Below are 8,460 nucleotides of genomic sequence, written 5' to 3'. Positions count from 1 at the left end.
TACATCTAATAAACATCTTTATTCTTAAGTGCCCTTAAGAATAAATACTGGAAGATCAAGCACAGCATGTGAATGGACATACTTATGTCAGGTATGTGCATGAACTGTAAAGGTCTCTGTGTCAACTTGCAGTGCTCACCAGAGAGCATTCAGTGCAGAAGAATCACTAAACAATAAAGCAAACTAAACACTTTGCCTAGTTGACATCATCCATCCTGCTTCAGTTATTGGCTACCCAGTGCTGGCACAGTGGGCACATGAATGGAGTGTCCACTGAGGAAAGGATGAAGACCAAGCATAGGTTCAGTAACTTGAGTTTCAACTTACCAAGGGTGCTGTAGCTCCTGCTGCTGCTGAATGTCCAGTGTACCAGGAACAGAGACAATTCTGCATCCCTGACATGATACCATTCTTCATGATCAAGCTGGTTACATTGGGCCCCTTCATCCTGAAAGAACCAACATTTCCTGGTCATAGAAATAGACACAATTTTCAGATACGAGTTTGCTTTTCCTGTTTGCAGAGCCTCAGCCAGTATCACCATTTGAGTTTACTTAGTATTATATTCATCAGCATGGGATCTCACATTATATCACATGAGATCAGAAACCTATTTTATGGAAAAGCAAGTGCAGGAGTGGACCCATATCTGCAGGATCCACTAATAATATTTTTTTCACCAACCGGAATCTGTCAGTCTGATAGAACATTGTTACAGCCTGCTGAAGGTAAAGCTGAACACCAGTTCATAGGCAATATTCCACAGGGATAGGATGCTATACTCCAAGATACAGAATATAATTGGATCAATTATCCTTATATAGCATGTGCCTCAATATGAACAAGAGATGGATATTGGAAGCCATTTATTCCTAGGAGTAGATGCAAAGAGGGTGGAAGAAGAGGTTCCTACTCTCCTTACCATCACTTTTAATGGCACATATGGTACTTTGCACTTCTTCATAACTTGGAACTCTGCAGTGAGAGGTCTTGGTCCCCCAAGGGGAAACACTTTTGCCAGGAGATACATCAAAAATCTCACTGAAAAACATACACTGCAGCAGCTACCTGGATACTTTAGGTTCCTTGTGTCCAGGGAACAGCAGCTAATAAAAGGAGTCAAGATCACTTGACCCTGATCAACAGGAGGTTGGAATCCTGGTTACACAACATGGGTGGATGTAGTAAGTGTGGTGCCCACATGATAAACCTACCAAACTGAAACTGTAATGTGTAGGTGTGGCAACCCACCTTCAAGGACATGATGACCTGGAACTCAGTCCTCTCAAGGAATGTGGGTCTGAGTTACACCAGATAAACTACCAGGAGCAGCAGAGGTGGTAGCAGAGACTGGCAGAAATCTAGAATTGATAGTGGAGGTTGAGAGGATGTGACAACTATTGATGGCATTCCTGAGCCTGACTGAAGCAGCAGGCACTGTAGTTTGGTCTGTTTACTTTCATCTTCTATTGCATTCCCACACCCCACTGCAGCAGCAAGCACTGTAATTTGTCCCACTAACCTCCATCTTCTAAATTTCCTGGGGGGTCAGGAAAAGAGGTCCCTTGAATTCTTTAGGAGCTGTTCCCTAAATATACAGGGAGACATAGATCTATGTGGAGCAAAGAGTAGATTGTAATCAGCAAAGAGATACGGTGCCCAATTCACTTTCAAGAAAGGACTAACTGCCCAGTTCCAGGGAATGAGGTCAGCAGCCTCCACCTGTCAGCTCCTTCAGAGTCTGCTTCAACTGCTGAAGGACATTGTGCTTGAGGTCATACCCTTCCCATGTCTGGTGACTGAAGTTCAGCTAAATGTAGCTGCCAAAGTTACCTTAATGAACACAGGAAGCAAAAAATCTAAGAGGTTAAACAGAGAATTGTGAGAAATAGCAAGTCATTTTTGTTTCAGAATATGACATTTTAGAGTAGCTTGTTATTCAGCAATAGGTAACAGAAAATGGTGACAGGAATGCGGTGTTATCACAACAAAAAGTTAAAACGTGATACTGGCTTTAGAACATGTAGCAGGTGACAACTGAAAGAGTGGCAAAGAGACTGTGGAAGCTGGAAATACAGTGTGGTAAGCCTAATAATGTCTCCTTAATGGTGTCCACCTAATCCTGAGAACCTCTGAATATGAATACCTTACATGATAAAAATGACTTTGCATATGTCATTAAGTTAAGCACTTTGAAATGTAGAGATTATCCTATTTTATCTAAGTAGGCTCAATACAAACATGAGTCCTTAAAAGTGAAAGATGGATACATAAGAGGATGTCAGAATGATGTGAAGTGAGAAGGACTCAACCTGTACTGGTGGTTTTACAGATGAGTGAAGGGAACTACAAGCCCCAAGCAGCCTCTGGAAGCTAGAAAAAGCAAAGAAACAGATTCTCTCCGGAGTGTCCAGAAAAGAATGCAGTTCAGCTAACACCTTGATTTTAAATCAGTGAGATTTTTGTGTTGGACTTCTACAGAACTATATAAGAATAAATTGTGTTGCTTAAGCACACTATAATACATGTGGCAAGGAGCTGCCAGCTAAGCCTTGAAGAATAGTGAACAAACCTTTACTGGAGGATGGGAAAGCAGTAAATACATTATTGAATTATTGAAAGAAATGGAGAGTTGAGTTATGCATTGACAGAATGCTTGGCAATAATTTTGCCTGTCTTAATATGGAATAGAAAATGAAACTTAATAGCTGGTTGATCTCTTGAGATTTCCAGGTGAATGTTGGAAGTACTGATTAACTTATTATGGCTGCTTCTCATAAGGTACAGGAAGACATTTACTGAGTGAACTAAAGAAGGAACTGTTCAATTTGAAAGCAGAATTTAGAGGAAATTTTCCAACACAGTACTTGTCATTTTTTTATAGAAAAGGAAAAATGAATGGAAGATGGAGCCAAAATCCCAGAGGGAGGATCCAAGAAGCAAGGAGAGCAATGGATTAGGAAACCACTACCAGCGGGATGAACTGAACTGCAATCAGCAATAGCCTCTTTCTTTGGTGTAGGGAGGCCCTGAAAGCAATTTTAGTTTTATACCTCCTGTTTCCTTGTCTCTCTTTTTTTGAATGATAGACTCTGTGTGGTGTTCCTCTCCTAGAAAACCTTCACTGGGAAAAGCTACTCTCAAGCATCTTTACTTGAGAAACAGTAACTGAGGATGTTTGTTATATCTGGATATGATTTAGATGATAAGATCTGAACTTAAATGTATTCCATAATATAATGAGACTTTAGGGTACAGAGTAAGTATATATATGCTTGTTAGTGAGACAAGAACCATGGCTAGGGAGCAAACTGATAGTTTTCAAAGATGTCCCTCAAACAATTCCTCCTCTTCCTTGGACTCCTCTCTTCGGCGGGTAGAGTCCATTTCTTTTTCCTTTTAATCTGGATTGCCTTCTAACTCACTTTGACCAATAAAATATGGTAAAAGTAAGGTCTGGCAGTTTTCACTTTCACTCTCCTGAGATTTCATGTTAGAATTCCACGATATCCTGCTAGAGATATCCACATTTCTAGGGACATTATGAGTCTAAAGACACCACATGGAGAGAAAGGCCACCTAGGGAAGAACTGAGATGCCCCAGTCAATAGCACTGCCTTAGTCTGTTTGGGCTACTATAACAAAAATGTCGTAGATTGAGTGACTTTTTTTCTTAAAAAAAAAAAAGGAGATTGTGGAACCTGAAAATACAGTGTGGTAAGACTGGAGAGAAAGGCCACCTAGGGAAGAACTGAGACACTCCAGTCAATAGCATTGCCTTAGTTGGGGCTACTAGAACAAAAAATATCATAGATTGAGTGACTTAAACAACAGAAATTTATATCTTACATTTCTGAGACTTAAAGTCTGGATGTAAGATCAGGGTGTCAGCATGGCTGAGTGTTTAATGGGGGCTCCCTTCCTAGTTTGCAGACAGCCATCTTCCTGCTATACCCTCACACGATGGAGAGAGAGAGTACTCTGGCATCTTCATCCTTTTATAAGGGCACCAATCCCATCGTGGAGGGTCTTCAACCTCATGACTTCTTGTAACCAAATTACTTTTCAAAGTCCTCACCTCCAAATACAGCACATTGAGGTTTAGTGCTTCAACATATGAGTTTCAGTCCATAGAAAGCACCAAAGCCCCAGACAAGTTAGATCTTGAACCTCCTAATTCAGCTTAGCCACAGTCTGCATGCAATCACGTAAGTGATCCCAGGTGACACCATTTGGAGCTGAAGAACCAACAGCCAGTACAAAGAAATGAGAAATTTTTAAATCGTGCATCTAAACAGTTAAGTTTTGGGGTGATTTATTACACAGCAATTAATAACTGATACAACAGTCTTTTTGTTTGTAAAAGAGCGGATAAGAAGAAAACGTGTGAAGAAAAGACCTGTAGAAGGTTGGGGGCCTATGTACCTCTATTTTTTTTTTCATAGTGCCGTGTTTCTTTCAGTCCATGCTAGTGGTATCTTCCTCAATGCAATTTTCTTTAAAACTCTGTGAGCCTTTATATCAGATTAGTCCATCCCATTAGAAAAAAAAGCTACTTCTATAAATATTGAAACATTCCTTTTTTACCTTGGGCTGAGAATCAGGGTGCTATAGAAAATTCCCATAAGATTCTCTTGCCTACTGGGGTGATGAGGCATTGCTGGAAGTGATTCTAAAGTCTTCACAAAGGATCTTACAACAGCCTTTGATTTTATTATTACTCTGCGACCATGTTTTACTGTTGTCATCTTCGGCTTTTCTCCTCTTTGCCCTGAGGTCATTTATGAAGTGGAAAATACTTTGCTGGCTGGTGAAGTTGGGAATAGAAAACAGCAGAGAATACTTCAAAGAGTATTCTAAATATGCACTAAGTTTATAGGAAGATATGCAATCTACATATTTTAACTTCCTCTCTAGGCCAATTATAAAAATCTTTGAAAACTTAATACTATATTTTAGTATGAATATAAGTTAAACTTGGAGGTGATATTTATTTTGTGGTTAAATGTATTATAAACTTTTATTTAATGAAATATAGGAGAATCGTAACAAGCAGGCATGAATATTTAATGAGCAATGTTAATTTCTGAAGCAGAAAGAAAGATGAATAAAAATTCTGGTTTTACTTTTAAAAGTGAAAGCTAATTATTAGCTCAAGAAATACTTTATGTTTGTTCTGTATGAAAGTGTTGATTGCACCTGGTTCTCTACAGCAAATTAAATAAAAATTCAAACATTTATAAAATAATATTTATTTGCCCTTGAACACTAAGACCTTAATGTGTATAATTTATTAACAACATCAACTTTTAAAAACAAATATATATATTTGGCAGTGCTGCAAACAGAATCTAAATTATTGAATCAATTTTTCTAGTTGATGATTGTTTCTTTTTTAATTAAGCATATATTTTGAAATTTTATAACCACCCTGATTCTGAAAAATAAAGTCATTTGTTGCCTTCAAGGATCCTTAGGTCTAAGTAAAATGGATTCTAAAACCAAAATTAAAGTAAATCTAGATTGCTTATATTCCAAGAGATTAACTAAGCTTCTTATTTATTATAGAAGTTTTTTTTCACAGTTACCGTGATATATATTCCTGTCTGTTTTTGTATTATTAAATATTTGCTATTGTAACATTTTTTCCCTTCCAGTTTCTCAAACAAATATTTCACAAATGTTTTAGGCAACCCTAGAGAAATCTTTAATACTTTAATGCACAATACATTCTGCTTTTCATGCACTTTGTCCAGAGGGAAGAAAGGAGGAAGGAAGGAAAGGAAGAAGGAAAGAAAAGAAGAAGGGAGGGAGGATGGAAGGCAGGGAAATGGGAGGGAGGGAGGAGGCAAGAAGGTAAGGAAGGAGGGAGGGAGATAAAAGGGAATGAAAGAAGGGAGGGAGGGAGTGAGAAATGGCAGAAGGCAGGAAAGAATAGATGGAGGAAGGGAGGGAAGGAGAGAAGCAGCAAATAAACTGGCTGAACCAAGTGGCCTAATATTTTGTAATCTTAGGGGATATAATTTCTTTTTTTTTTTTTTCTTCCAAGACACATTTCCCTGAAAACATGTTATTTGTATTTAAAAAATAGAAGTTTTCAGTGGGAACACATGGACACAGGGAGCGGAGCATCACACACTGGGGTCTGTTGGGGGGAAATAGGGGAGGGACAGCGAGGGGTGGGGAGTTGGGGAGAGATAGCATGGAGAGAAATGCCAGATATAGGTGAAGGGGAGGAAGGCAGCAAATCACCCTGCCACGTGTGTACCTATGCAACAATCTTGCATGTTCTTCACACATACCCTAAAACCTAAAATGCAATAAAAAAAAATAGAAGGTTTTGTTATTTTTGGAAACTATTTTTGAAAGTTAAAAATGTTTTCCAAATTTAAGATTGGGCACCTCAGTTTATTTGAACAATGGGAATTAAGACTCTATTTCAAAAGTAAATTAAGATAAAATTAATGCACAGAGATATTTAAAACTGGAACATGGTATCTTCAGAAATCTAAGCTATCCTCCTGGAGAAAAGGACCATGTGGCAAGTCCCTGGAGACGCTGCAAGGAAAGAAAGGCCACATACACTACAAGGAAAGAAAGGCCGAAAAGGAAAGAAAAGGAATAACTGAAGTACTCCAGTCATTAACACCAAGGAAAGAAAGGGAATAACTGACATACCCCAATCATTAACACCAAGGCCCCAACTAAGTAAGAGAAGACTTCATGAACTTTCTCGTTCAGCTTAACCAACAGGTGAACTCAGCTGTAAGAGCAACCCCAGCTAACATCACTTGAAGCAGCTATTGAAAATAGTTAAACTGAATAACACATAAGTACCATATCAGGAAACCAGGTAGCTGACTGATTATTTTCATTACCTAGTCATTAATTCTATTATATGCTGTCAGTTTGTCGCATATGGCCTTTATTGTATTGAGGTTCACTTCTGTACTTTAATTTGTTGAGAGTTTTGTTATGAAAGGATGTTGAATTTTGTCAAATGCATTTTCTGCATCTGTTGAGATGATTATAAGTTTTTTGTCTTTCATTCTGCTAATGTGGTATATCACATTTATAGATTTGCATATGTTGAATCATCCTTGTATCCCCGGGATAAATCCCATTTGGTCATGGTAAGTGACCTTTTTAGTTGAATTTGGTTTGCTAGTATTTTGTTGGGGATTTTTTGCATCTGTGTTCATCAGGGATATTAGTCTGTAGTTTCTTTTTTTCTTGTAGTGTTCTTGTCTGGCTTTGGAATTACTCACTCTTCTTCAAAGTTTTGAAGGGTTTGAGGACTGATATTACTTCTTCTTTTAATATTTGGCAGAATTTAGCAGTGAAGCCATCAGGTCCTCAGCTTTTCCTTGATGGGTGACTTTTTAATTACTGACTCAATCTCCTCATGTGTTACTGGTCTGTTCAGATTTTCTATTTCTTCATGATTCAGTCTTGGAAAGTTGTATGTATCCAGGAATTTATCCATTTCTTCTAGATAATTCAGATGATTGCATATAGTTGTTCATGATAGTCTTCTTGTATGATCCTTTGTGTTTCTGTAGAATCAGTTGTAATGTCTCTCTTTCATTTCTGATTATTTGAGTCTTCTCCCTTTTTTTCTTAGTTGAGCTAAAGATTTGTCCATTTTTTTTATCCTTATAAAAACCAACTTTTGGTTTCATTGATTCTCTTTATTATTTTTATAGTCTATATTTTATTTATTTCTGCTCTGATTTTTATTATTTGCTGCATTCTGCTAACTTTGGGCTTTGTTCGTATTTCTCCAGTACTTGAGGTGTAACTTCGGGTTGTTTATTTCAGATCTAGCTTCTTTTTGGTGTAAGTGTTTATCAATTTAAATTTCCATCTTAGAAATGCTTCTCTGCATTCTTATTTCTAGTAAAATTTTCCAATCCATGCTGGAAAAATGGCAAACTATGTTTTCTTCAGATCTAGGCATACAGTGCAATCAATGTTTATATTATCTTTTTCAATAAACCTTTTGTACTCCTATCAGTCTTCTGATTATAAATCATTGTCCAAATAAGTATTTTGGTAGATATAAAAATTTTTGCCTTGACTACAATTTTACTACATAAAGTAATGGTTCTCTCTATGTCAGGAGATGAGCCAGTTATGTATTTAGAAGTTTTTTATATGTCTTATTTTATTTTTAAAAATTTTATATTAGGATTGTGCATAGTGGTTCATACCTGTAATTCCAGCACTGGGAGAAGCCAAGGTGGGCAGATCACTTGAGGCCAGGAGTTTGAGACCAGCCTGGCCAACATAGAAATCCTCTAATAAAAATACAAAATTAGCCAGGTATTGTGGTGCATGTCTGTAATTCCAGCTACTCAGAAGTCTGAGGCACGAGAATCACTTGAACTTGGGAGATGGAGGTTACAGTGAGCCAAGATTGCACCACTGCACTCCAGGCTAGGCAACAGAGTGAGATTC

The 8,460-nt window shown here is 37.7% G+C and overlaps 3 protein-coding genes across 15 annotated transcripts in view; 1 reads left to right on the top strand and 2 right to left on the bottom strand.

The window, feature by feature from the left end:
- Positions 1-450, bottom strand: part of FAM227B (family with sequence similarity 227 member B) — a 273,911-nt gene extending 273,461 nt beyond the window's left edge. Inside the window, exon 1 of the mRNA XM_017543814.2 lies at positions 328-450. The gene's annotated coding sequence lies outside the window, so the exon portion shown is untranslated. The remainder of the gene's footprint in view (positions 1-327) is intronic.
- DTWD1 (DTW domain containing 1) overlaps positions 1-4,551 on the top strand; it is a 28,739-nt gene extending 24,188 nt beyond the window's left edge. The window contains exon 6 of the transcript XR_005203114.1: positions 2,885-4,551. The gene's annotated coding sequence lies outside the window, so the exon portion shown is untranslated. The remainder of the gene's footprint in view (positions 1-2,884) is intronic.
- ATP8B4 (ATPase phospholipid transporting 8B4 (putative)) overlaps positions 348-8,460 on the bottom strand; it is a 419,806-nt gene continuing 411,693 nt past the window's right edge. For 6 of the 13 annotated variants that reach the window (XR_005203075.1, XR_005203098.1, XR_005203093.1 and 3 more), the window contains one exon: positions 432-448. The gene's annotated coding sequence lies outside the window, so the exon portion shown is untranslated. Of the gene's footprint in view, positions 449-8,460 lie in introns of all 13 variants that reach the window. The other 7 variants (XR_005203080.1, XR_005203099.1, XR_005203108.1 and 4 more) reach the window with 4 other exon arrangements.

This window comes from Cebus imitator, unplaced genomic scaffold (genome assembly GCF_001604975.1).
Source record: "Cebus imitator isolate Cc_AM_T3 unplaced genomic scaffold, Cebus_imitator-1.0 Scaffold9, whole genome shotgun sequence".
Classification (NCBI taxonomy): domain Eukaryota; kingdom Metazoa; phylum Chordata; class Mammalia; order Primates; family Cebidae; genus Cebus; species Cebus imitator.
The sequence above is the reverse complement of the archived record's forward strand: the minus strand, read 5'-3'. Positions and strand labels throughout refer to the sequence as shown.